The sequence below is a fragment of the Talpa occidentalis genome, unplaced genomic scaffold (genome assembly GCF_014898055.3).
Source record: "Talpa occidentalis isolate TD23 unplaced genomic scaffold, MPIMG_talOcc4v2.1 talOcc4.8, whole genome shotgun sequence".
NCBI classification, from domain to species: Eukaryota; Metazoa; Chordata; class Mammalia; order Eulipotyphla; family Talpidae; genus Talpa; species Talpa occidentalis.
This window is the reverse complement of record NW_023605194.1, coordinates 27,948,029-27,952,475: the sequence shown is the minus strand read 5'-3', so window position 1 is coordinate 27,952,475 and position 4,447 is coordinate 27,948,029. Positions and strand designations below refer to the sequence as shown.

Below are 4,447 nucleotides of genomic sequence, written 5' to 3'. Positions count from 1 at the left end.
ATAGAAATGAAGCATATTTGTATCACAGACTTGACAACAGGACAAGGGAATTTGTAGATGTCAACATCACACAACTGCCTTCCCTCTCAGGTTCCAAATCCCTTCTAACAATAAAGATTTCATGGGATCATCTGTTGGATTCATTTTAGTTTCTCTAAATTACTTGTTCATAATAATGTGTGATATTAGGCATAAAGCAGATAGGTTAGGAATAAATGGATAAAGGAGACATAGTTCCTGCCTTGGTGTGAATCACCCTGGGAAAGTAGACATAAAGACAATGTTATTAACACAGAGCAATTGGTTCTAGAGTAAAGGCAGGCTGAGTGTGATGTCATAGTGCAAAGAAGAGACTGACGCAACCTGGGTGGGAGAAACTCATCCAGATGACAATCCCACTCCTACTGCACCCAGGACTTCTAGGAAGGGAATTTAGAAAATTTCAAGGAAAATTATCCAAAGCACAGTCAGCCTCCTGATGCCCAAGTTAGTCAGGGCTGAAACTTGCCTGAATCTCAGGGAAGTGAGAAGGTAAGATGAGGCAGTTAGTGGTAAATCCTGTGATAACATACTTAGGAACTTAAATATTCATCTGTTAGTGCTTGTATCTTACTTTTCTATGCAATATATTTAATTAGATAAATTAGGAGAAAAAATTAATATCTATGGCCAAATAAATGGGAAACACTTCACTCCTGATAGTCTCTCATGTGTTAATATGGATTTTGAATTTTCTGTGAAAAGATAGACTATGTATCCTTTTATAACTTCGTCTTAAAAAAAAAACACCATGAAATTCTTAATCAGTTATGAAATATATTCCTTAATTTTTACTCTATATATAGAGAGAACACACTTTGGAGAAAACTACAGTAGACATGGGAGCCATTGCAAGAATGTTATGCAAAACAGATTTTTGTTCCAGAAAAAAAATACTTATTTTTATAGGAAAGTGATGATTAGGGGAGAGAGAAGAGAAAGGGAATGATCAAGAGTAGAGGTTAGACAGTTGTTGCAGGAATTAGTCAAGGATGATGAATGAGGTCTGAACTAAGGCAGTATTAACAGTCCAGTACAATCACAAAATAAACTCATGTTTCTTAGATAAATTGCTCTATATGCATGTGTCTAAAAATAACTAAAAGAGGAAAAAGGCTTTTAATTATTCCAGGCTATAGAGTCTGCCGCTGCTTTCAATAATAGCAAACACCAGACAGTGTTGGAGGCTGTTTACTTAGAGCCTTTCTTACCATGTGCATCTATGACCAAATAGCCCCTGTGTATATGATTCTCATAGTTAAGGATATGTATTTTCTTTCCCCCTTTCTTCTTTTTTTTAAAGATTTATTTATTTATTCATACAAGAACTGGGGTACAGGCCGCAGGTGCAGGGTTTCAGAGAATTCACCAGAGACAGAGTGGGGAACAGAACAGCTGGGTCAACTGAAATACACTGCTGAGGGAGCAGTGGGCGAGACAGGAGAGGTCTGCTGCGCCATGTGGGTAGCTACCTGGCTGCTTGGGGATCGAACTTGTACTACAGAAGCTGCGGACAGCTTCACAGTGCTGTGCTTAACCCCTTGTGCCACCAAAGAGACCCCTTCTTTTTTTTTTTTTAATTGAGGTAACATTAGTTACAGCATTTCATAGATTCCAAGAGTATGTTTTCTCAACTTAGCAGCTACATATGTTTTGCCATGCCCACCGCCACATGTCCAGTTACCAACCATCATTTCCCCATAAGGATGGGTATTTTCCATAAAACATTGCCTTTGAACAAAATTTGGCCACTTCATCTGGACTCAGTCTGTTCCACTGCTGCAGGGAAAATTGGCCATGATGGATTGACTAAGAGACACTGCGTTGGTTCTGATTCTTTTGGTGCTAAGGTTTTCTCAAGGATCATTTGTTCGTATCTGATTATTCTCGAAGATGACAGAGATGACAGCATTGTCCAGTCAGTGTATTCGCAACTGTATTCACAGAGAGCAATGGTGAGCACAGGTCAATTCTATCTCCCTAAATCAGTGATGATACAATGGCCCCAATCACACCTAAGTCAATGCACATCCTTTTAGAGTACTCAGAGTTTGGGTAATCTCTAGACAGAAAATAGAAATACCATGTGTATTAGAAGCTGTAGGAACTAGAATTTAATAGGTTTTCTGGGGAAAATCTCAACAGCTTAATTTTTGGAAAATAAAACAAATTCAGAGAGAGAAAATTACCACACTTAACCCAATATGGCATAACTGAGAGGTAATCTCAAATTGCCTTACCCATTTTAGAAACTTTAATCTCTGGTGCCAAAAATCTCACCCAGAATACACTAGGGGAAAAAAGATTTTATGAATGAGCAAATGTGTCACTTATCTTAATTTCAAAAAGCATGCAAACTTCCACTGTGGAATCACATGATAAAAAGGCTTATCACCTTCAAATACATGGTCCCTACATTTCTAAATGCCTTATTTATGGTCTCTAGGTGATAGAAAAATTAAAAACATTTGGGAAGCTGTAAGCTATTTTGTTTTCTGGAAATGTACCTGAAATATTTACCCTACTTCTAAATGCAAGGACAGGTGTTCCTGATTCCATAAATATATTCATCCCATACCAGGAGCCAAATCTTCAGCATTTCAGTGTCTTTTTAGCCAACATCCTATGTGGACATATAATTGTAGCCAAAGGTTTCTGCTTTCAGGTGACTGTGTCATGCTGAGTCTTTTTGAGCACTAGCTGATGAAATTACAGAGAAAAGCTCAGTCTTTCACATTAGGAGCTATTGATTAAACTTAGAAAGAAACAGAGCAAAGCATAGAAGGCTAAGGACTGAGAAGAGGGACAGCCAGGTCCCTCACTGGCTATGGCCTGGCACAGCCAATTCAACTTATAGACTTTCACACCCCTTCTGCAAACAGGCATCTGTCAGAGGCAGTGAGAATGTTGCAAATCTGAGGAGCAGCAGAGGAGCAGCTGCATTTAGAGAGTCTGTGATGTTCAAAGTGATTGACCAAGGATAGGACCAAGTGGACTACAGCAGAGGAACTAAAAGGGACAGGAAGTCATATACTGCTGTTCAAGTGAGAAAACAGATGATAAACTAAATAAAGCAAAATAAATTATGGACCATAAGATCAATTAGTGGTTACCAACAGCAAAGAGAGAAGAGGGTGGGTGATGTATGGTGATGGATAGACCTGGACTTTTAGTGGTGATCATGATGTTGATTACCATGTTGATTACCAGTGATGCACACTGTTAAATTCTATAATGTTATAACACAATGTTATTCCAATTTTTAAAAATTAAGTTAAAAAAATAAAAGTGAAGACAACAAACTTCTTCTTTCACAGGAGTTTCAGAGCTCAGTGAGAACATACTGGAATAAAAAGAAGTCGTAGAACAACAGAACATAATTCCATGTGTTTTTTTTTAAGATGCATATATGTGTTTATGTGTTTGCATGTATATGTGTGAGAAAGTATGTGTGTGTGCGTGCCTGCACATGTGGATAGATATGTCTGTGTGACCATAAAGAAATGTCTAGAAGCATATTAAATTCACCAAATTGGTTATTTATAGAACTTAGTTTGGTGGAGATACCTGTCTTCTATTTATACATATTAAGATTAGAAATTTATAACTATAGTGTCAAACTTGGCTTTATTTCAGTGTTTTGCAGCCCCATTTAATTATGGGAATTAGGAAAAAAAGGTATCATTTTTGTCTTTATTTTCCAACTCTGTAAACTGGGGGTGCCCTTTTCAGCAGGTAGAGATGTGAGGCTGAAATGAGTCAATGTTTCCAAGAATGTTCTGCCACTGGGAAAGCAATACAAAATAAATACAAGACTTAGCCTTTTCCCTTTGTTTTTCTCTTGCGTAACCAAGAGACACTTGAAATACCCTTGTGGAAGAGTCTCAGAAGGTGACAGAAAATTTTGTTTTTGCATGTTTTCCATCAGTCCATGCTTTTGAAGGTTCTGTGCCATTCATGTAGATTTGATCCTGCCAAAGAATGTATCTAATTTTTTCACTAGACTACCCACTCTTTCTCTCTTTGCTGTGAACAGAGGCGAGCTTATTATGTCACTAGCTTAGAGGTGGCCAAAGTAGCTTTATTTTAATCTCTTGACTTGCTTTTTCTGTCCTTTTGCTTCAGATTACAGCCCAGAGAAGCAAGAAAAATGAGAATAATATCCTAATTAAAAAAGACAAGTCTGAGCTTTTACTTTCTCATTTACAAGCTTTCTTCCTATATCACACTGGGTATGCAGTAAAAAAAACTTATCTTCTAAGAGTCATATATCGGTCATTAAAATAAATACCAATGATTTATAAGTAAGTCTTTATAAAGTTAAATTCCCAACACTCCCCTTAATTTGTGCTAACTAGAAGCCTTAAACTTTAGTCCCTAGTAATGACCCCCACAAAGAGCATTAGCT

General features: G+C 37.4%; 1 long non-coding RNA gene across 1 annotated transcript; it reads left to right on the top strand.

The window, feature by feature from the left end:
• The first annotated feature begins 363 nt into the window (after window positions 1-363).
• On the top strand, window positions 364-3,078 carry LOC129144988 (uncharacterized). Its single transcript, XR_008549930.1, has 3 exons — window positions 364-531; window positions 1,890-1,994; window positions 2,922-3,078. It is a non-coding gene; the product is annotated as an uncharacterized LOC129144988 (long non-coding RNA).
• Window positions 3,079-4,447: the final 1,369 nt, after the last annotated feature.